Here is a 24,788-nt window from a genome sequence, read left to right as displayed (position 1 = left end):
GGCACAGGACAGCATCAGAGACTATGCCCTAAATCTGCAGGAAGCCTTGAGGGCTGGCAGTGTGCAGGAAACGGATAAGCTGCTAACAGAACAATTCATAGAAGGTCTGCTGTCTAGCGCCCACAGGGCCCAACTGCGCCTCATGTTCTTTCAGAACCTCGACCTGACCTTTGCCCAATTTAAGGACAGGGCCATAAGGGTGCTCCGTGAATCTGCAACCAGTGGCGCTATAAACCCCCGGCGCCCTGCTATCACTTACCACCAGGAGGCGGCGCCCTCCTCTATGGACTCCGTGGAGGCTGATGCACAGGCCCTGAACCAAGCCCCGTCGAAAGATCTGCACCAACAAGTCCAGGAGCTGACCAGGAGCGTCGCGGCGTTGACCAGGACCGTCCAGGCGTTGCAAGTGGACCCGTCAAGACCCATCGAGCTGGCTTCAAGTCCGGAGGATGTCCCATGGCGTCGACAGAGGAGGATCCCGTCGTTCCGAGGGAGGCCCACAGACCGCTACGCAGAGGATGGACAGCCCATTTGCCGTCGATGCAACCAGCCCGGACACATTTCCAGGTACTGTAATTTAAACGGGTCCAACCTGGGGCAGAGGGCCAACCCCCAGGCATAAGATCACCAGGCCCTTACAATTGGCGTAATAAGTACGTTGGGGGGCGCCCGGTTTTACCCGTGGTGCTGGACGGTATCCCCATGAGCGCCTTGCTGGATACTGGGTCACAAGTAACCACTATCCCTTATGTACTTTTTAAGCAGTATTGGACTGATGCTGATATCACACGGTATCCAGACGGTAACTTGAGCATCATCGCCAGTAATGGCTTACCCGTGCCGCAGATGGGGTTCAAGGAGATGACCATTAAGATTGGTAAAGTTGAACTACCGGCACAGGGAGTGATTATTGTGGACATTGACCGTCGTGAAAGTCACCCTAAAATAACTGTGGGTACTAATGTAATTGAAAATTGTCTTTCAGAGGTAATTCTAATCTTACAACAGGTGGCGGTGAATGCTAGTTCCAGCCAACAGAGAGTTCTCAACAAGGAGATTAAGGCCCTGATGAGACGGCAGCAGGTAGAACTGTCTGGTGGTGAGATCGGTAGCGTAAGACTGAGTGACCCATTCCCCATTTCCATGCCTCCCAAAAGTGAAATGATGATCTGGTGTCGGACTGCAATCGGGTTGAGAGGTAGAGACTACCAAGCCATGGTAGAACCCGTGTACTCAGACAGCAGGCCCACCATTTTGACAGCCCGGGGGGTGGTTGATGTCCGTCATGGGAGGGTGCCCGTCCGCATCCTCAACATTGGGGAGAGGGAGGTACACTTACCCAGGTACGCTACACTCGCCAAGCTGTTTGTGGTCGAACACAAAGCTATCAGGGCCGTGGAACCCTTGCCTCCATCTCCTCAGGCGGAGGGTAATGGCTCCCAGAAACAAAAGGAGGACTGGTGCCAGAAACTCCACGTGGGTGCTGACTCCACTCCCCTGCACCAAAAACAAGGAGTCTACCGGGTGGTACAGGAGTACGAGAGAGTCTTTAGTAAGCACCCGCTAGACTTCGGCAGAGTAAAGGGGATAGAACACCACATCCCCACAGGGAGCCACCCACCGATAAAAGAGAGGCACAGACCTGTACCCCCTGCACATTATCAGAACGCAAGGGGCATGCTAAGAGAGATGAAAGAAGCTGGGGTTATTAGAGACAGCTGTAGCCCCTGGGCAGCCCCCTTGGTTCTGGTCAAAAAGAAAGAAGGCACCATGAGAATGTGCGTCGACTATAGACAAATCAACCGTATCACTCACAAAGACGCATATCCGCTGCCTAGAATAGAGGAGTCTTTAGCCGCACTAAAATCAGCTAACTTCTTTTCTACTTTGGACCTTACTAGCGGGTACTGGCAGGTTCCTGTGGCAGAGGCTGACAAGGAGAAGACCGCCTTCACCACCCCGATGGGACTGAGCGAATTCAATTGCATGCCTTTCGGGCTCTGCAACGCACCAGGGACCTTCCAGCGGCTGATGGAATGCTGTCTAGGGCACCGAAACTTCGAGACGGTCCTCTTTACCTGGACGACGTGATCGTCTATTCGAAGACCTACGAGGACCATCTGAAGCACCTGGCCGAGGTGTTCGAAGCCCTGGCAGGCTATGGCCTGAAGGTGAAACCATCGAAGTGTCACCTGCTGAAACCAAAGGTCCAGTACCTAGGGCACGTGGTAAGCGCGGAAGGAGTGGCCCCCGACCCTGACAAGGTCACGGCAATCAAGAGCTGGCCAAGCCCCTCGAACATCAAAGAGGTGAGACAGTTTCTCGGGTTGGTAGGCTACTACCGAAGATTCATCCCCGGGTTCACCAAGATGGCAGCTCCTATGCAGGACCTCCTGATCGGACAGTCTAAGTCCAGGAGGCAAAAGCCGCCCTTCAAGTGGGATAAACCGGAAGAGGAGTCCTTCCGCCAGCTAAAGATGGCCCTCACAGGGGATGAGATCCTGGCCTACCCTGATTATGGCCAGCCTTTCATTCTCCACACAGATGCCAGTAATGTGGGACTGGGAGCCGTTTTGTCCCAAAACCAACAGGGCAGAGAACGGGTGATCACATACGCCAGCCGGAAGCTGAGGCCCACCGAGAGGAACCCGGAGAATTACAGCTCCTTCAAGCTAGAATTCTTGGCGGTGGTGTGGGCCGTGACGGAACGCTTCAAGCATTACCTGGCCTCCGCAAAGTTCACCGTGTACACGGACAACAACCCGTTGACACACCTGGACAATGCAAGACTGGGTGCCCTGGAACAGCGGTGGATGGCCCGTCTCTCCAACTATGACTTCGTGATCAAGTACCGGGCAGGCAAAACCAACTCCAACGCGGACGCCCTATCAAGGATGCCTCACTTACCTGAAGGTGACGAAGACCCAGAAGAGCTGGAGGAGGTAGAACTCCCCGCGTTTCACCGGTATGGAGCCGCTCAACACTCTCACCGCGTGAAGGAGGAGGATCTAACAACTGTGATGATGAATCCCCTACCTCACCACAGCTGGGCCGAGACCCAAGATAGTGACCCTGCAGTCCGCCTGGTGAAAGATCTGCTGACCCGGGAAGACGCCCGCTTAGATCCAGATGCCCCAGAGGAAGCCAAGCAGCTATGGAAGGAGAAGAGCAAGCTGTTCCTCTACGAAGGCAAGTTGTGCAGAAGGATTGTCAACCACCGGACGCACGAGCTGACCTGGCAAGTCGTGGTCCCAAGGAGGGATGCAGCTATGGTCCTGGGGGCTTACCATGACAGAGCGGGACACTTCGGTTGGAAGAAACTGGAGTTCCTACTAAGAGGAAGATTCTTTTGGGTCGGCATGAGAGGAGCTGTAGAAAAATGGTGCAGAGACTGTGGCCCTTGTCACCTAAGGAGGAAGGACCGTGCCAGCCAGAAGACACCCTTGAGGCCCATCATCACCACGCAGCCTCTTGAGCTGGTAGCTCTGGACCATGTCAAATTGGCTCCCAGCCGGTCAGGATACATCTATGCCCTGACAATCGTGGACCACTATTCCCGTTTTCTAGTGGTGGTCCCGGTAAAGGACTTGACAGCAAAAAACAGCGGCCAGAGCCTTCCAGCAATATTTCTGCCGTCCACACGGGTATCCGGAACAGGTCCTGACAGACCAGGGTCCAGCGTTCGAGGCTGAAATCTTCCAGGAGTTCTGCAACCTCTATGGCTGTAAGAAGATTCGTACAACGCCTTACCACCCCCAAACCAACGGGATGTGTGAGAAGATGAACAATATAGTCATTGATCTCCTGAAGACGTTGCCCCTGGAGGAACGCAGCCTGTGGCCAGAAAAACTGCCGGACCTGATAGACCTACACAACAATATCCCGGTGAATGCTACAAACTGCACCCCGGCTTACCTGATGCGAGCTAGACCAGGAAAGCTGCCCGTAGACCTGGAGATGGGAGTCCTAATACCTGAGGACACCTCCCCGGATGCGGACTGGGATACGGAAAGGCAGTACAAGAAGGTACAGGAGAGTGTGGAGAAGAGCCTGGCCCAGGTGAGAGAGAAGCAAGAAAGACTCTTCAATCAACACGCCCCTGCTATTCCCCTAGAACCTGGTGAGCAAGTCCTAAAGCGAAAAAGAAGGCTACATAAGTTGGACGACCAGTGGGAAAGGGAACCCTACACCGTACTGCAGTCTGACCACAACAACCCAAAGGTGTGCGTAATCACCAAGGACGGAGGAGAAACCACTAGTGTCGTCTCCAGAGACCATCTCAAAAGGTGCCCCGAGCAACTCCGTAGTGCAGAAGAGGATCAGAGTGACCTTGAACCCGCAGAGGACAAGGAAGAAATGATCAGCACCGTTCTCGGAGAGTTTCCTCAGTCCTGGACTCGCATAAATGATGCCATAGTGGTACCTGTCCTGCATTTCCTGCAACCGACACAGCAACAACCAACACCAGAGCCGGAAGGTGAAGAGGAGCAAGCAGTTCCAGAGGCAGAAGAGCCTGTACCAGCAGCCCAGGAGAGTCAACCCTCTGCTGACAGTGAGCCTGCCATGCCTGCGGTAAGCCAAAGGACCTGCAGACAGCTGCCTGCCCTACCTGTACACCCAGCTGGTAGCTGCACCCCTAACGCTAGTGGGGAAAGCCAAGTCAGTCCACTACCAGACAGTGGGCTACGTAGGTCAACCAGGAGCACAAAGGGACAGATACCCGCTCGCTGGAGAATATAGAGTGTACTAAAATTGTAAATAACCCTGTTGCCAAATGTTGAATTGTTTGCAAAGTTACATGCATGTTTGGTAATACTCTGTTTCAGTTTCTTGCAGCTACCGTAAGGACTCACAGGTTATGGACTTTTTATAACCGGGACCTTGTATGGACTGCGTTCAGAGCCTAACCCAGGAATGAACTAAGACTGTGAAGGACTTGGGGTAGGACAGACCCCCACCTGGTTAAGGCTCCCCGTTGTGCTGGTGATATGGACACCCGGTCACAGGCCACACTGTGACCTTAAGAACTCAATTTGTGTGTCGTCTGTCTATTAATGTTTCATTGTTATGCATATTGTCTTTGTTTACTGTTTAGTCCCGGAGTACTAAATTTCACTAGGGGGGAATGTGTCACCCTGGCCTGGATGCCACAAGTGTAATTAAAGCTGTGTCTGAGAGCAGGGGGGAGGTTCTCTAGTCAGGGGAACATTAGCATGCAATGCCTCCTGTCTCAGGCCAGTAGGGGGAGCAGGCTGCCCCTATAAAAGCTGGTGCTGGGGGCAGGGTTAGAGAGCACCCAGATGACCTGTCTCAGGACTGAGACGTGTCTCAGCAGAGCAGGGACAGACAGTTGCACTGCACCTAAGAGGAAGTGTGGCAGGAGGAGAGCCACAAGCCAGAGACAAGAGGCGAAGCAAGCCTGTCTTGGCAGATAACAGACTTAATCTACCAGACTTTGGTGTCTGAGGCTGGAAGGATTCCACATCCCCCAGCAGAGAACCAGTCCGCAAGGGACTGTATATTCCTTGGCCTAAGAAGCCTGGAGGCCCTGCCACAACAGAAGGGACCAGTAAAGCCATACAAGGCTGGGAGCAGAAAGGAACCCACGTCGCAGGCCATACAGGCGAGAAAACACGGAAAGCTCGGAAACGTGGGCTGTTACCCTATCAGGAGGAGATAGCCAGAAGGAGCGCAGAAAGCACGGTAGGCCTACACCCTCACCCTGACCAGGGCCAATTTCCCCGTTGCTCTCAGACATCCAGGTCCCCTCCTAGCCGGGACTGTTTGTGGGTCAGTTTACCTGTTTAGTAAAGACCCTGGACTGCAACCTGTTGTCTGTGTGCTCCTTGCTCCTCCAGCACTATCAGCACTGGGACTCCCACTACCATCACTCCCAACATCCATTATACTGCCCTGGGGCCGCACTCTTCCCGTGGAGAGTCACACTACCCTAGCTGCACACCTCATCAGCCCCAGCGGTCTGCATGCAGCGGCGGTTCCTAATAACCGCAATCCACGGGTGGCGTAGTCGGACATTATCAGCAGAACATAGCAGACTACCATTGGCCTGACCACCCTGAGCCACGGAACCGGGTCGCCACTACTACCCCCATCGTCTCCCTATTGCCCGGATCTGAGTGCCCCACGGCCCAGGGGGCGAGTCACATGTAATACACTGACTCACCAGTGACGTCTCTAGATGAAGTCCTTCATCTTCGCTTTTCTTCTTCATCTGGCACAGACGGCCATCACTTCTTCCAGCCAGGAATCATCTCTGCAGAAAATAACACACAGTTATCAATAACTGATCTCTTCTAGGGAATATTCCCACTCCACCCCCCGACTTCTACACTACACCAGTTGAAGAAAAAAAGCGATATAGTGCCGCCCTGCACAGTAACAGGAGCCCGCTTTTGTCCTATCCCATGGAAAACAATTTCCTAAAAAGTAAATTATATTACAGAAGTAATAATGTCTCTAATTGGACTCTAAAATAATAATGTTCCTCACTGGCCACCATAAACTAATAAAGTATGTTCCTCAATCTGGCACCAAACAGTAATTAAGTCCCTTGTTCAGCCTGGCACCCCCATATATTCATCCTGGCCCCCCCTTCCCTGCATATATCCATCCTGACACCCCTCATATATCCCTTCTGGCCCCCATATGTCCAGTGTGACCCCTCCACATATTTATCCTAGCCCACGTGTATCGAGCCTGCCCCCTCCCATATACCCATCCTAGTCCCCCATGTGGCCCTCCTGTTCCCCCCATATATCCATCCTGGCCTCCATGTGTCCAGCCTGCCCCCCCACATATCCATCCTGGCCTCCATGTTTCCAGCCTGCCCCCCCATATATCTGTCCTGGCCTCCATGTGTCCAGCCTGCCCCCTCCCATATATCTGTCCTAAAGCCCCATGTGTCAAGCCTGCCCCCCATATATCCATCCTGGCCTCCATGTGTCCAGCATGCCCCCCTACATATCCTTCCTGGCCTCCATGTGTCCAGCCTGCCCCCCACAATATATCCATCCTGGCCTCCATGTTTCCAGCCTGCCCCCCATATATCCATCCTGGCCTTCATGTGTCCAGCCTGCCCCCTCATATATCCATCCTGCCCTTCCCCCCTGCATATATCCATCCTGACAGCTGCCCATATATCCATACTGGCCCCCATATGTCCAGCGTGGCCCCTCCATATATTTATCCTAGCCCACGTGTATCGAGCCTGTCCCTCCACATATCTATCCTAGCCCCCCATGTGTCCAGCCTGCCCCCCACATATCAATCCTGGCCATCATGTGTCCAGCCTGCCCCTCCCCCCATATATCCGGCCCCCCCATATATCCATCCCCCTCACATATCCATCCTGGCCTCCATGTGTCCAGCCTGCCCCACCATATAGCCATCCTGCCCACCCTTTCCCATGTGTCCAGCCAGGCTCCCCCTTATGTGTCCATCCAGGCTCCCCCCCTTGTGTGTCCAGCCAGGGTTCCCCCTTGTGTGTCCAGCCAGGCTCTCACCCTTGTGTGTCCAGCCAGTGTTCCCCCTTGTGTGTCCAGCCAGGGTTCCCCCTTGTGTGTCCAGCCAGGGTTCCCTCTTGTGTGTCCAGTCAGGGCTTCCCCTTGTGTGTCCAGCCAGGGCTCCCCCTTGTGGGTCCAGCCAAGGTTCCCCCTTGTGTGTCCATCCAGCTCCCCCCTTGTGTGTCCATCCAGGGCTCCCCCTTGTGTGTCCAGTCAGGGCTCCCCCTTGTGTGTCCAGCCAGGGCTCCCCCTTGTGTGTCCAGCCAGGGCTCCCCCTTGTGTGTCCAGCCAGGGTTCCCTCTTGTGTGTCCAGTCAGGGCTCCCCCTTGTGTGTCCAGTCAGGGCTCCCCCTTGTGTGTCCAGCCAGGGCTTCCCCTTGTGTGTCCAGCCAGGGCTTCCCCTTGTGTGTCCAGCCAGGGCTCCCCCTTGTGTGTCCAGCCAGGGTTCCCTCTTGTGTGTCCAGTCAGGGCTCCCCCTTGTGTGTCCAGTCAGGGCTCCCCCTTGTGTGTCCAGCCAGGGCTTCCCCTTGTGTGTCCAACCAGGGCTCCCCCTTGTGTGTCCAGCCAGGGCTCCCCCTTGTGTGTCCAGCAAGGCCCCCCTTGTGTGTCCATCCGGGCCCCCCCTTGTGTGTCTAGCCGGGCCCCCCCTTGTGTGTCCAGCCAGGGGCCCATCCCATTCTGCATCCACTCATATACACACAGACACACACACAGACACCTCTTACCTTCCTGCTCTCCCGTGCGGTGTCCTCCTTCTCCGGTGACGTCATACGCCAGTCGGGGAAGGGAGACGCGCAGCTTCAGCTGCTTCACTGGGACGTGTGTCGCGGCGGTTCAGGTAATGAACGCCGCGTGCGCGCGTCCCTGCATACACTGTGCCTGCGCTTTTAAAGGGCCCGTGCCCCTTAAAACCGCAGGTTTTTTTATTTTTTCATTCTCTTCTCCCCCTCTCCTCTGCAGAAGGGTACCCCGCCAGCCCAGTCCCACCCTGTTGATGACTTATCCTAAAATCGGTCATTAATATATAAGTCCTGGACAGTCCCGTTAAGCTTGTTTTACCTAGTTATAAAAGCCCTTTAAGTCCTCATTATAAGGTAAGGTATGAATGGATCTAATTAAATTCTCCAAAGAGAACTATTTATACATTTTAGTCACTGTGAGCTTTCTACAAGATATTGCGGGCAGTATATAGCGAATATACGGACACAGAGCCATTCGCCGGCTCAGATTGCCAATAAGCACCTTGTAAATATGAGACCTTGACATCATAGGTTACTTGGCTTAATATGAAATTGTCCCTCATGTGTACCGCATTGTGGGCAGGGACTATATGTACATCACTGCAGAATATGTTGGCAATAAAAAGTCAACAGAAATGAATATCATGCAGATCCTCACCAGGACTCCAGCAGTGTCACCATCCTGCCACCATACAGCTACAGAAGGACAATAAACCTGCAGGGTTCTCCCCTCAGTTATTTTTCCTTTAATTTTATTATCTGTTTCTTACTCACAGTGACAGAACAGTCATCAGATATTTTATTGTTCACTTTTTATTTTACAGTCTCAGCTCTGAAGAATAGAACGTCTTATGAATAAATGACAGCTCACTTATTACAGTGGTGGCCAAAAGTATTGGCACCCCTGCAATTCTATCAGATAATACTCAGTTTCTTCCTGAAAATGATTGCAATCACAAATTCTTTGGTATTATTATCTTCATTTAATTTGCTTGCAAGGAAAAAACACAAAAGAGAATGAAGCAAAAATCAAATCATTGATCATTTCACACAAAACTCCAAAAATGGGCCAGACAAAAGTATTGGCACCCTCAGCCTAATACTTGGTTGCACAACCTTTAGCCAAAATAACTGCGAACAGCCACTTCCGGTAACCATCAATGAGTTTCTTACAATGCTCTGCTGGAATTGTAGACCATTCTTCTTTGGCAAACTGCTCCAGGTCCCTGATATTTGAAGGGTGCCTTCTCCAAACTGCCATTTTGTGATCTCTCCACAGGTGTTCTATGGGATTCAGGTCTGGACTCATTGCTGGCCACCTTAGAAGTCTCCAGTGCTTTCTCTAAAACCATTTTATAGTGCTTTTGGAAGTGTGTTTTGGGTCATTGTCCTGCTGGAAGACCCATGACCTCTAAGGGCGACCCAGCTTTCTCACACTGGGCCCTACATTATGCTGCAAAATTTGTTGGTAGTCTTCAGACTTCATAATGCCATGCACACTGTCAAGCAGTCCAGTGCCAGAGGCAGCAAAGCAACCCCAAAACATCAGGGAACCTCCGCCATGTTTGACTGTAGGGACCATGTTCTTTTCTTTGAATGCCTCTTTTTTTTTCCTGTACACTCTATGTTGATGATTTTTCCCAAAAAGCTCGACTTTTGTCTCATCTGACCAGAGAACATTCTTCCAAAACATAGTAACATAGTTTGTAAACATAGTTAGTAAAGCCGAATAAAGACTTGCGTCCATCAAGTTCGACCTGTTAGTTCTGTAATTGGTAAAGTTGATCCAGAGGAGGGCAAAAACCCCAAATGATTTGGCCAATCTTCACCTGAGGAAAAATTCCCTCCTGACTCTGAAACCAGCAGTCAGAATAAATCCCTGTATCAACTTACTATTTTATTTTATTTTTAAGTATATGCTGAAATCTGCCTGGTATCTAGAAATGCATCCAGTCCCCGCTTGAACTGGTGTAGTGAATCTGACATCACCGTCTCCTCACTCTGTGAATTCCATATTCTCACTGCTCTTACCGTAAAGAACCCCTCTAGTGACGCTTACCCAATCTGAGTATATTCCATTTATAACCACCCTCTGCCTTCTATCCCTTAGCCAGTTAGCTACCCACTTGCAGACATTTTCCCCCAGCCCCATCATTCTTATTTTGTATACCAACCTATTATGTGGCACGCTATCGAAAGCTTTTGAGAAGTCGAGATACACGACATCCACTGGTTCCCCCTGATCTACTCGAGAGCTAATCTCCTCGTAGAAGTCAATCAGGTTTGTTTGGCAGGAGCGATTCCTCATGAATCCATGTTGGTTCGGGATTAAAAGATTATTAGCATCAAGATGCTCCGTAATTGCCTCTTTAATGAAGCTTTCAAAAATTTTGCCCACAACGGACGTCAGACTCACCGGCCGATAGTTTCCGGCGTCACTTTTCGCTCCCTTTTTGAATATTGGCACTACATTCGCCTGTCGCCAATCAAGTGGCACAGACCCAGTCTCAACAGAGTCCTTAAATATAAGATATAACGGTCTGTCTATCACATTACTTAGTTCCCTTAGTACCCGTGGGTGTATGCCATCAGGTTCTGGTGATTTGTTTATTTTAATGTTACTGAGGCGTTTCTGTACCCCAGCTTGGGTTAGATTTGTCATACTTAGTGGAGGATTAAGCTTGTCACTTCTCATTTCTCCTGTTAGTTTGATTTCCTTTGTGAAAGTTGTCGAAAAAAAATTATTTAATAGATTAGCTTTATCCTCATCTTTCTCTATGATTTTGCCTTCCTTACTTTTTATTGGTCCAATATTATCCGATTTAATCATTTTACTATTTATATACGTAAAGAACAGTTTGGGATTTGATCTACTTTCCCTAGCAATACGTCTCTCTGTTTCCTCCTTCGCTATTTTTATTTGTTTTTTTGCAGGTTCTCGTTTTTTCCTTGTAACACATTAGTGCCTCCTTACTGTTTTCCTGTTTTAATCTCTTGAATGCCTCTTTTTTGCTATTTAACGCCCCTTTTACGTTCTTGTTCAACCATATTGGTTTCCTCTTATTTCTGGCCCTTTTATTCCCATACGGTATATACCTCTCGCACTGAGTATTCAGAATTCTTTTGAAGGTTTCCCATTTACTATTCGTATTCTTTTGATTAAGAACTTTGTCCCAGTCAATAAGTTGAAGGCTTTCTTTCAGCTGATCAAACTTCGCCCTCCTAAAGTTTAATGTTTTTGTTGTTCCCTTATTGATAACCCTACTGAAGGGCATTTTGAAGTCGATAATATTATGGTCGCTATTACCTAGGTGCCCCCCTATCTGTACCTCAGTTATTCTATCAGGCCTATTAGTCAATATTAAGTCCAACACGGCCTTCCCTCTCGTTGGTTCCTGCACTAGTTGGGAGAGATAATTATCCTTAATATTTGTCAAGAACCTTTTTCCTTTCTGAGATCTACAGGTTTCTGTTTCCCAGTCAATATCCGGGTAGTTGAAATCCCCCATTACAATCACTTCATTATGTTTTGCTACTTTGTCTATTTGTCCTAATAGCAGATTCTCATTCTCCTCTGTTATATTGGGTGGCTTATAGCAGACCCCCAGTAATATTTTATTATTATTTTTAGTTCCCTCTATCTCTACCCACATGGACTCGACCCCCTCTTCTCCCTCTCCTATATCTTCCCTTAGTCTGGGTTTTAGACATGACTTTACATATAAGCAGACTCCTCCGCCTTTCCCCTGTTTCCGGTCCCTTCTAAATAAACTATAATCTAATAAATTTACCGCCCAGTCATAGCTATCGTCTAGCCAAGTCTCTGTTATACCTACGATGTCATACCTCTCCTCCCATATAAGCGCCTGCAGCTCATCCGCCTTATTGGTCAGGCTTCTTGCGTTGGTCAGCATGCAAGATAAAACTTTGGGGTTATTTAGCATCCTATTCTTCTCTAACGATCTAACTGTACTATCCCCACCCCCCTCTCCACCCTCATTATATTCACTTCTCCCCTTCCCCCTTGCTTGCCTCACATCCCACCTATTTCCTTGGTTCCCCCCCCCGTCTCTAGTTTAAAAACTCCTCCAACCTATTAGCCATCTTCTTCCCCAGCACCGCTGCACCCTCCCCATTGAGGTGCAGCCCGTCCCTACGGTAGAGCCTGTAGCCGACCGTGAAGTCGGCCCAGTTCTCCATGAACCCAAACCCTTCTGCCTTGCACCAACTCTTTAGCCACTTATTCACCTCCCTAACTTCCTGTTGGCGCTCCTGTGTGGCTCGCGGGATTGGTAGTATTTCTGAGAAAACTACCTTGGAGGTCCTTGCCCTAAGCTTCCTACCTAGGTCCCTGAAATAATTTTTAAGGACCCTCCATCTACCACTCACTTTGTCATTGGTGCCGATGTGGACCATGACCGCTGGGTCTTCGCCAGCCCCACCCAGTAACCTGTCAACCCGATCCGCGATGTGCCGGACTCGAGCGTCAGGGAGGCAGCACACCGTTCGGCGATCCCGGTCTTTGTGACAGATTGCCCTGTCTGTCCCCCTAATAATAGAGTCACCCACTACCAGAACCTGTCTTGCCTGCCCTACACTTCCCCCCTCCCCCTCATTACTGGAGCATACACTCCCCCGGCGGTCAGAGGATCTGTCGTGCTCCAATAATGCCGGTTCTGAACCAGCCTTCCTATACTTCTTCCCTCTATCCCTCCTTACTGTTATCCAGCTCCTTGCCTGTTCAGCCTGCACTTCCCCTCTATGCTCCACCCCCAGTATTGACCCATTGAGTGTCTGCTCGGTGAGCAGCAAACTCCGTTCTATGTTGTCGATGCTGAGCACTTAGATCCAGAATTTGGGCTTCCCAGTGCACGATATGCTCACATCTCTCGCATCAGTATGGATCCTCGAGCGGGTGCTCACGGAATGCATACATTGCGCAAGATGTACACTGCACGGCTCCGTCCAACATGGACGTCATTCTAAATATGGGGATACAGTCAGTATATATATACAAGTACAAAACACAATTATTTATATATAGGTGTATGGACGGGGATCAATTAGGGATGTGCAAGTGTATCAATTAGATATCGGCGGGGGATCAGTTAAGTATGGACGGGGGATCAATTAAGTATCAAGTATGGACGGGGGAATCAGCTAAGTAGGTCAGGTGGATTAATTAAGTAAAAAGTAAAGTAAAGAAAGAATGAAATACAGTCAGCAATTCAGTCCTAAGTCCTCCCTTCCAAACTCCCTGAATCCAAAGTCACTGAAAAACAAGTCACACACTTACTTTCGTTCGCACTTACGCTCCGGACACACGCAGCTCGTTCACACTCGCAAACTAAGAGATTTAAAGTGTTTTTTTTTTGTTTTGTTTTTTTTTTCCTTTTCCAGCAATGTACCCTTCACCTCAATGCACTTCCAAAGGACTTGATGCCCAACCAGCTGCCCCTTATAAACACTTAATTATGACCCCTTCCCCTTAATTAACCCCTTGTGAGTAAATCTACACCTCAGGATTTTAGTGCAATGTAGTTAACCCTTAAATACACAGGTAGTAAACTAAGAAACTAAAACTGTAGTGAGAAAATAGATTTTTAATAGCCCAATAAATCTAAACAGGTAGAAAAGCACTCAGCAGATCACAATGCAGCACTCACCGCAATTCACAAAGGTATTTTCTGCAGGATTCCCAATACCTCTTCACTGAAAAACAAGTCACACACTTACTTTCGTTCGCACTTACGCTCCGGACACACGCAGCTCGTTCACACTCGCAAACTAAGAGATTTAAAGTGTTTTTTTTTTTTTCCTTTTCCAGCAATGTACCCTTCACCTCAATGCACTTCCAAAGGACTTTATGCCCAACCAGCTGCCCCTTATAAACCCTTAATTATGACCCCTTCCCCTTAATTAACCCCTTGTGAGTAAATCTACACCTCAGGATTTTAGTGCAATGTAGTTAACCCTTAAATACACAGGTAGTAAACTAAGAAACTAAAACTGTAGTGAGAAAATAGATTTTAAAAAGCCCAATAAATCTAAACAGGTAGAAAAGCACTCAGCAGATCACAATGCAGCACTCACCGCAATTCACACAGGTATTTTCTGCAGGATTCCCAATACCTCTTCACGCAATTCACACAGGTATTTTCTGCAGGATTCCCAATACCTCTTCACGCAATTCACACAGGTATTTTCTGCAGGATTCCCAATACCTCTTCACCTTCACCTCAATGCACTTCCAGTTTTAGGCTTTATCAGGTAAGTTTTGGCAAACTCCAGCCTGGCTTTTTTATGTCTCGGGGTAAGAAGTGGGGTCTTCCTGGGTATCCTACCATACAGTCCCTTTTCATTCAGACGCCGACGGATAGTACGGGTTGACACTGTTGTAGCCTCGGACTGCAGGGCAGCTTGAACTTGTTTGGATGTTAGTCGAGGTTCTTTATCCACCATCCGCACAATCTTGCGTTGAAATCTCTCGTCAATTTTTCTTTTCCGTCCACATATAGGGAGGTTAGCCACAGTGCCATGGGCTTTAAACTTCTTGATGACACTGCGCACGGAAGACACAGGAACATTCAGGTCTTTGGAGACGGACTTGTAGCCTTCAGATTGCTCATGCTTCCTCACAATTTGGTTTCACAAGTCCGCAAACAGTTCTTTGGTCTTCTTTCTTTTCTCCATGCTCAATGTGGTACACACAAGGACACAGGACAGAAGTTGAGTCAACTTTAATCCATGTTAACTGGCTGCAAGTGTGATTTAGTTATTACCAACACCTGTTAGGTGCCACAGGTGCTCTTTCAGCTGCTCATAAAACCCGGCCCTGTAATCCGGACCCATCAAATTCCTCTCAGCACTATGTGTGCTGGAGCCTGCTTCTCCGGATCCTACATCACCAAAGCATGGCACTTCGAGGACACATACCTCCCGTCCACGATCTGTCCGGCAGCAACCTTACATACACCCCCCCTCTGTCCAAAGCCGTAGGGCTTGGCACCTTCTGTCACCATACAATAAACCCTTGACAAGGCAGCGGCATTCCCATGTTGTTTTCAGGCCTATGCTCTACCCGGAAACTAAAATCTTGTAGAGCCAGGAACCACCTAGTCACTCTGGCATTGTTTCCCTTCTTTTCTCGCATCCACCTCAATGGGGCATGGTCTGACACTAACCTGAACCTTCTACCTAATAGGTAATACCTCAGAGTGTTTAACGCCCACTTAATGGCCAAACATTCTTTTTCTACAATGGAGTAGTCCTTCTCACAAGCGGAGAGCTTCAGACTGAGGTATTTTACAGGGTGTTCTTCTCCGTTAATCTCCTGGGACAAGACTGCTCCCAGCCCGACATCCGATGCATCCATCTGGACCACAAACTCCTTGGAGAAGCTGGGTGCCACCAAGACTGGTTGTTTACAGAGGACCAGTTTCAATTCCTGGCAGGTCGCTTCTGCTTCCGGGGACCACTTGGCCATAGCTGACTTCATCCCTTTCAGAAGATCCATCAGTGGGGCTGCTATCAGGGCAAAGTTAGGGACAAATCTTCGATAGTAGCCCACAATGCCTAGAAACGCCATGACCTGCTTCTTCGAGAGGGGCTGTGGCCAGTTCAAGATCGCCTCGACCTTATTTATTTGTGGTTTTATTTCCCCTCTACCAACCACGTACCCTAGGTACTTGGCTTCCTCCATCCCCATGGCACATTTCTTCGGGTTGATAGTAAAGCCCGCCTTCCTTAGGGCATCAAGTATGGCTTGAACTTTGTCCAGATGACTTTCCCAGTCCTGGCTAAATATGACGATGGCATCTAGGTAGGCCGCTGCATACTGTTTGTGGGGTGCTAAGATCCGGTCCATGGCTCTCTGGAAGGTGGCCGGAGCTCCCTTCAACCCAAATGGCATCCTGACGTATTGGCGTCGAGAAGGCTGTCTTCTCCTTAGCCTCTTTGGACAGGGGAATTTGCCAATATCCTTTGGTGAGGTCCAGAGTGGTGATGTACCGAGCGGGTCCTAGCCTTTCGATAAGCTCATCTACCCTAGGCATTGGGTAGGCGTCGAACTTTGAGACCTCGTTCAGCTTCCTATAGTCGTTGCAAAACCGCCATTCCCCATCTGGTTTCGGCACTAAGACTATAGGACTGGACCATCCACTTTTGGACTCTTCAATGACTCCCAGGTTTAGCATCCGCCTTACTTCTTTAGAGATCACCTCTCTGCGGGCTTCGGGGATCCGGTATGGTTTTAGATTGACGCGAACATGAGGCTCTGTGAGAACCTCATGCTCTATGACCTGAGTGAGTCCTGGCAACTCCGAAAACATGTCTTTATTTCGCTGTAACAACTCTTTGCACTGTTGCTTTTGGGCATGTGACAGTGACTCTGCCACCTTGACCTCTTTCACATCGGCCTCAGCCTCAGCCATTAAACAGGGAGCTTCCGCAGGCTCTCTATCTTGCCATGGCTTAATCAAGTTAACATGGTAAATTTGGTAGGGCTTCCTCTTCCCTGGTTGGTGGATCTTAAAGTTGACTTCCCCCACTTTCTCTACCACCTCATAGGGGCCCTGCCACTTGGTCATGAACTTGTCTCCACTGTGGGACTAGCACAAGCACTCGATCTCCTGGGTTGAACGATCTCACCCTGGCCGACCTATTATACACCCTGGACTGTGCCTCTTGTGCCTTAAGGAGGTGCTCCCTCACAATGGGCATCACATGGGCAATCCTCTCTTGCATCCGGGCAACGTGCTCCACCACTCTCCTATAGGGAGTGGTCTCAGCTTCCCAGGACTCTTTCTCCACCTCCAGGAGTCCTGAGGGTGTCGTCCATAGAGTGGTTCAAACGGGGAGAAACCTGTGGAAGCTTTGGGAACTTCCCTCATGGCGAACAACATATAGTCCCAGTCTCGGCCATCCTTTTCCACTGCTTTCCTCAACATTGCTTTCAAGGTTTTGTTAAACCTCTCTACCAGTCCGTCCATCTGGGGAGAGTACACGGAGGTTCTCAGTTGTGCAATCTGCAGTGTCTTGCACAATTCCCTCATGACCTTCGACATAAATGGAGTTCCTTGGTCTGTTAGGATCTCGTTAGGCAACCCAGTTCTTGAAAACATGTGGTCTAACTCCCGGGCTATACACCTGGTGGAGGAGTTTCGTAGTGGTACGGCCTCCAGATACCATGTAGCATAATCTAATACCACCAGGATATACTGATGCACTTCGGCGGACTTGACCAGAGGCCCCACTAGATCCATTGCTATGCGTTCGAATGGAACCTCGATGACTGGTAGTGGCACTAGGGGACTGCGGAAGTGGGCCACTGGGGAGGTTATCTGGCATGTGGGGCAGGAACGACAATAACTCTATATTTCTCTATAGCAACCTGGCCAGTAGAATCTTTGGAGGATCCGTTCTTGAATCTTGTCTGCACCCAGGTGACCACCCAACACATGAGAATGAGCCATGTCTAACACCCTGCGTCTATAGGGCCCTGGCACCAGCAACTGTTCTATTACCTCACCCCTTGGCTTGGTTATTCTGTACAGCAAATCCCCATTCACAGCAAAATGAGGGAACCGAGTGTCAGCCCCCGGTTCCTGAGGCACCCCATTTAACACAGTAACATTTTCAAAGGCCCCTTTCAGAGTTAAATCCCTGAGTTGGGCAGTTCCAAAGTTTCCCTCGGACACCTAAAGCTCAGGGATATTGGACTCAGGGGATGCTACTTCAGCCTCATTGCCCACCAGCACACACATGGGAAACTCATCTACTATGTTCTGCGGGTAAGTTTCCTTAGGGGCGATCTGGCTGTCGTCCAAGCAACCAGGTGTCCCCGCTTTCCCCCACATTTCCCAGAATAATGCAAAGTAACGTCCAATTATTATGGGATGCAATAGGCCCTTAACGACCGCCACTTCATGAGATGTGGTGCCACAGTCTGTGTTTACATCCACCTGGGCCACAGGATAGTTCTTAGCGTCCCCATTGATACACCGGACACCCACCACCTTCCCAGAAACCAGCCGATGAGGGAGTGTGGCCCTTATCAGGGTCACCAAACTTCCTGAGACCAATAGTCCAGAGACTTGTGCCCCGTTAACTGACACTGAGCATGCCTGAGGGCCCTCGCCATGTTGACGAACCGCGCTGCAGGCGGGGTAGGCAAAATAAGAGCAACGCCGGCCCATGTTACAGTCCATTGGTTCAGAGGTTATGGGACACCGGGAGGCAATATGGCCAGGGGTATGACATCTCCAACACACTATATTATGGGGTGGGACCTTGGGCAGCAACTCAGATCCCTCCTGAATGCTAGGATGCCCCCCAGGTGTGGCGCTAGCTCCCTTCTTTTGGGTGTCCGCCACCTTTTGGGAACCCCAGTATTGAGAGGCTACGACCCCTTGTTTTCCCAACGGACTCTCAACCGCCTGGTATCTTTCCACCAACCCCACCAAGTCATCAGCATTATAGGGATCTCCCTGGGCAACCCAGGATTTTACCGACTTCGGGAGAGAGTGTATAAACCTGTCTATAACGACCTCTATCTCATATCATAGGACTATCTATCATCTATCTATTATCTATATGACGCGCCCCCTGGGCCATGGGGCACCCGGGACCGGACTTCAGGGCAATGCTGGGAGTAGTTGTGGCGACCTGGTCCCGTGGCTCAGGGTGGCCAGACCAATATTGTGGCAGTCTCTGTATCAGTATAATGCAATGTCCGACTACGCCACCCGTGGATTGCGGTCAATAAGAACCGCCGCTGCTGAGCAGACCTCTGAGGCTGATGTTGTGAGGGCAGCAGAGTGTAGTATAACTCCCCACGGGAGGAGTATAGCCTCAGGCTAGTGAGTGTGGATGATAGGAGTGATGGTACACGAGCGCAGCAGGAACGACTCAGAGGCTTTGCAGTGCAGTTCAGGGTCTTTACTGATGGTGATAAGGCAGACCCTCCCGGGAGTACTGGCTAGCATAAGAGGCCTGGTCAGTCTGTGAGCAAACTGGAGTTCCCCTGGCCAGGTGGAGTTGTAGGCCTCCCCGACTATCTGCACTCTTCCTGGCTACCTTGCTGTAAGCGAGTGGAAGTAGCCCACGTCCCTGAGTGTTCCGTGTGGTGCTCACCTGTATGGCTGGTGACTTGGGGCCTTCTGATAGCCCCCGCTCCTCGATTGCAGTGCTGGTCCCTTGCTCGTGACTGAGCCTCCGGGCTTCTATGGCCAGAGGACTTGAAATCCCCTGCCGGCGGGTTTCTGCTGCTGGGTATATATAAGTCCCCGCAACCTCGGACTCCTGTGTCCGGTTCTCAGAGTCTTCTGCCAGGACGAACTCCGCTTAGCTCAAGTCCCTGGTCTTCAGCTCCTGCTCCTACAGAGCTCCTCGCTGTTACTTTCCCTGTGTCTGGAACTAACTCCAGGCTCTGACTTCACTAACCCCGCCCCAGATCCAGTTTATATAGGGCAGGTTCCTCCCCTATCTGGTCTGGGACAGGAGGTGTTGCATGTTTAAGGGCTCCGAACCAGGAAACCTCCCACTTGCTCTCAGACATAATATTTCTATTACAGTGGTAACCAGACCCCTGGGGTGCCACATATCCATCTATCTATCTCATATCTATCTATCTATCAATCTCATATCTATCTATCTTCTCCACTTTTTATCTGGTCTCAGGTATGACTTTCATATTACCCACGACTGTTACTTGCCACAGGTGAGTTTTAACGAGCATCACATGCTTGAAGCAAAGTTGTTTTTCCACAATTTTGGAAAAGTGCCAACAATTTTGTCCGGCCCATTTTTGGAGTTTTGTGTGAAATTATGTCCAATTTGCCTTTTTTTCCCATTTTTTTGTGCTGTTTCAATACACACAAAGGAAATAAATATTATAACAAATGTATAACAAAACATGTGTAATTGTAATCATTTTCTGGGAGAAATACTTCACTTTCTGGAACAATCTCAAGGTTGCTAAACACTTCCGGCCATGACTGTGTGTATATATGGGCCCTCAATAAACCATCCCTCTCAACGAAAAGGCCACAGCAAGGCCTTCCCTCTCCGAATCTTAGGGAGAGACGGTTGTGCTTCCAGCATCCACCTAGGCTGCCACCCCAGTGGAACTAATAGCAGGGTAGCCAACTGTCCAGAAATTCTTGGACAGTCCATAAAAATAGGGCACTTTTTTCCCTGTCCGTAAAAAAAAATGTGATGCGTCCATAATCTTTCTGAAGCTGGAGAGACTTGTTCAGATGGAGGGAGATGTAGGGGCATCATATTGTGTATAGGGAGATGTAGGGGCATCATATTGTGTATAGGTATCACATTGTGTATCTGCATGTGTGGGGACATCATACGGTGTATATGGAGCTGTGAGCACATCATACTGTATTTAGGGAACAATGAGGGAATCATACTGTATACAAGGAGCTGTGGAAACATAATGCTGTGTAAAGGGTCTGTGGGGTCATCATCTAATATACAGTACAGACCAAAAGTTTGGACACACCTTCTCATTTAAAGATTTTTCTGTATTTTCATGACTATGAAAATTGTACATTCACACTGAAGGCATCAAAACTATGAATTAACACATGTGAAATTATATACTTAACAAAAAAAGTGTGAAACAACTGAAAATATGTCTTATATTCTAGGTTCTTCAAAGTAGCCACCTTTTGCTTTGATGACTGCTTTGCACACTCTTGGCATTCTCTTGATGAGCTTCAAGAGGTAGTCACCGGAAATGTTTTTCACTTCACAGGTGTGCCCTGTCAGGTTTAATAAGTGGGAGTTCTTGCCTTATAAATGGGGTTCGGATCATCAGCTGTGTTGTGCAGAAGTCTGGTGGATACACAGCTGATAGTCCTACTAAATAGACTGTTAGAATTTGTATTATGGCAAGAAAAAAGCAGCTAAGTAAAGAAAAATGAGTGGCCATCACTACTTTAAGAAATGAAGGTCAGTCAATGCAAAAAATTGGTAAAACTTTGAAAGTGTCCCCAAGTGCAGATGCAAAAACCATCAAGCGCTGCAAGAAACTGGCTCACATGAGGACTGCCCCAGGAAAGGAAGACCAAGAGTCACCTCTGCTTCTGAGGATAAGTTTATCCGAGTCACCAGCCTCAGAAATCGCAGGTTAACAGCAGCTCAGATTAGAGACCAGGTCAATGCCACACAGAGTTCTAGCAGCAGACACATCTCTTCAACAACTGTTAAGAGGAGACTTTGTGCAGCAGGCCTTCATGGTAAAATAGCTGCTAGGAAACCACTGCTAAGGACAGGCAACAAGCAGAAGAGACTTATTTGGGCTAAAGAACACAAGGAATGGACATTAGACCAGTGGAAATCTGTGCTTTGGTCTGATGAGTCTAAATTTGAGATCTTTGGTTCCAACCACCGTGTCTTTGTGCGATGCAGAAAAGGTGAACGGATGGACTCTACATGTCTGGTTCCCACCGAGAAGCATGGAGGAGGAGGTTTGATGGTGTGGGGGTGCTTTGCTGGTGACACTGTTGGGGATTTATTCAAAATTGAAGGCATACTGAACCAGCATGGCTACAACAGCATCTTGCAGTGGCATGCTATTCCATCCGGTTTGCGTTTAGTTGGACCATCATTTATTTTTCAACAGGACAATGACCCCAAACACACCTCCAGGCTGTGTAAGGGCTATTTGACCAAGAAGGAGAATGATGGGGTGCTACGCCAGATGACCTGGCCTCCACAGTCACCAGACCTGAACCCAATCGAGATGATTTGGGGTGAGCTGGACCGCAGAGTGAAGGCAAAAGGGCCAACAAGTGCTAAGCATCTCTGGGAACTCCTTCAAGATTGTTGGAAGACCATTTCCATTGACTACCTCTTGAAGCTCATCAAGAGAATGCCAAGAGTGTGCAAAGCAGTCATCAAAGCAAAAGGTGGCTACTTTGAAGAACCTAGAATATAAGACATATTTTCAGTTGTTTCACACTTTTTTGTTAAGTATATAATTCCACATGTGTTAATTCATAGTTTTGATGCCTTCAGTGTGAATGTACAATTTTCATAGTCATGAAAATACAGAAAAATCTTGAAATGAGAAGGTGTGTCCAAACTTTTGGTCTGTACTGTATATAATCGTCTTATCCCGTCTGTCTGTCTGTCCTTCTGTCCAGGAAATCCTGCGTCGCTGATTGGTCCAGCCGCGGCCAATCAGCGACGCGGGATTTCAGAAAAAGATGGCGGCCGTTAGCAGCTCATCTGCCGCACGGAGGTCAGCGGCGATGCAGCCGGTAGATGACCGGCGCTAGCCGCTCATCTCCCGGCTGCTCGCAGCAGAAGTACCGCGACCGGCGGCGCCGCTGACCTCCATGCGGCTACCGTCGGGAGATCAATGGCTAGGGCCGCTGATCTCCCGACGGCAAGTGTGAAGCGAGGACCGGGGAGCGGCGCCGCCAGTCGGGATACTTCGGCTGTGAGCAGCCGGCCATCTCCCGGTTCCTTGCAGCGGAAGTACCCGCACAGGTAGCGTCGCTGCCCGGTCCTCAGTAATACGATTCGCTGATTGGTCGGAATCAGCGATATTGGCGCCGCGACCAATCAGCGATATTGGCGCCAAATTTAAACACCGCTCTGCTGATTGGTCGTGGCCGGCGGCACATTTAAACACCACTCTGTTGATTGCGCCTGGTCGGCCGCATACAGATTCTAGAATACCCGATGCGTTAGAATCGGGCCACCATCTAGTACTGTATATAAAGAGCTGTGGGAGCCATCACACTATATATAGAGACCTGTGAAAAGCTTATGTGTTGATCCAGAGGAAGTCAAAAAAACCCATGAGGCAGATGCTGCTTGCCCAAAATTAGGGGAAAAATTCCTTCCCGACTCCACATATGGCAATCAGACTAGTTGCTTGGATCAACGTCCCATAACAAAATCTAGTATGAATAACCTGTAATGTTATTCAAGAAAGTCACACAGGACCTCCTTGAACTTTTTTTTAGAGAATTAAGTATTACAAGGTCATGTGGTAGAGAGTTCCATACCTCACACAATAAAACATTGCCATCTAACTTCCTTTAGACAAAGCGAATTAGGAGCTTGATGCTAGAGTAGTTGAATTAAAACTGAAAAAAATTATTAACACAGCAAAAAAGAGGAACAGTATTTATTCACCTGCCCAGGTCTCAAAACGAATGCACTAATCAGGATGAAGCAAACCATATAATAAAGGCAGGGGCAGCACAGGTGCAAAATACTGATGAGACAACCAACTCATAACCTACCAATTCTTGGAGGGGGTCATTGCTTAGTATTAAAACTGCACACAAAAAATGGCTTGTATAGGTCACTGGTCACACACAGATTGTTAGGGGAATGGTTGCAAACAACTTTATTAAATAATGGAAAGCAAACGAACCCGGGGTCCGTGATGCAGCCTGGAGGACTGCGGACGAACACCTTCCGGGTAAGAAGGTAAAACAACCAACTGAAATAACAATCCCCCCCGTGTTACTGCACACCGGAACGGGAATAGGGATTCGCACTATCTCCGTTAACTGCACGAGAGATGTGCGACACATAATGGAGCCGTAGCCCTGTTAACTGCACAGAGGCTACGCAGCAGGCGCTCGGATGCGTGTGTGATTCACGCCGGCTTATACGTGCTCCCAGCCGGCGTGCTACCGGACTGCGGAGTATCTCTCCACGTGGCTAACAGGCGGTGCCGGGAATACGGAGTCCGCAGTCTGCTCGGGGTGTATAGCGACCCCCTTGTTGGAGCCAGACTGTCAGACGAAGCTACCTGCCTCCCTCCATCTAAGGCTGTCTATCCCCTGCTAAACCTGCCTGTCAGAAGCTATAACAGCAAAAGCACACGTGGAGCCGAAACGACCAAGCGTCCACACAATAACACCAACTCAGCTCAATGATCAGAGCGCGCCGCCATGTTTGTGGGCGTGCTATTTAAATATTAAGCCCTGCCCATCGTCACATTATTGGTGACGTCACCCGCGACCAATCAGGCGGTGCCAGGTCACCGGATCAGCTGACTCCCAAACCACCAATCACGGTCCGCCATGTCACGGGCATGCTCAGTGCAGTGTATCCTGGACTTAGGCTGTAACAGCCCTGTTTCCCTCCGCAACCTATCCTTCATGTTGCTAGGAACAAAGACCTGAGAGACAGCTTGTACATCTCGTGCACCAGCTAGGCGTTGGGACTGATGACGATGCTGAGAAGCATCTGGACCGGAATGGGAGACCACAGAATCCACTGATGATTCTGAACCCATTTCGGATCCAGAAAACACCTGACGCCTAACACAGATAGTGCTCAATATAGGGCTTACAGCCTATTAGTGACCCTCATACTGTTAGATTAGGCAGGCTGCAAAGCACTATCTAAGTGCACCCCATGAGGACAGACCCCCTAGTTTACAAATCCAGCATTGATGGGCTTGTCTGAACCCTGAATAAAAATAACGTGCAAAATCTATATATGAGGTTCTGGTAGATATTTTGGCGCTGGTCACGCAC

The sequence above is a fragment of the Phyllobates terribilis genome, unplaced genomic scaffold, assembly GCF_046119375.1.
Source record: "Phyllobates terribilis strain yellow unplaced genomic scaffold, ASM4611937v1 Scaffold_157__1_contigs__length_4398786, whole genome shotgun sequence".
In the NCBI taxonomy this organism is placed as follows: Eukaryota; Metazoa; Chordata; class Amphibia; order Anura; family Dendrobatidae; genus Phyllobates; species Phyllobates terribilis.
This window is presented reverse-complemented; position numbering follows the sequence as displayed.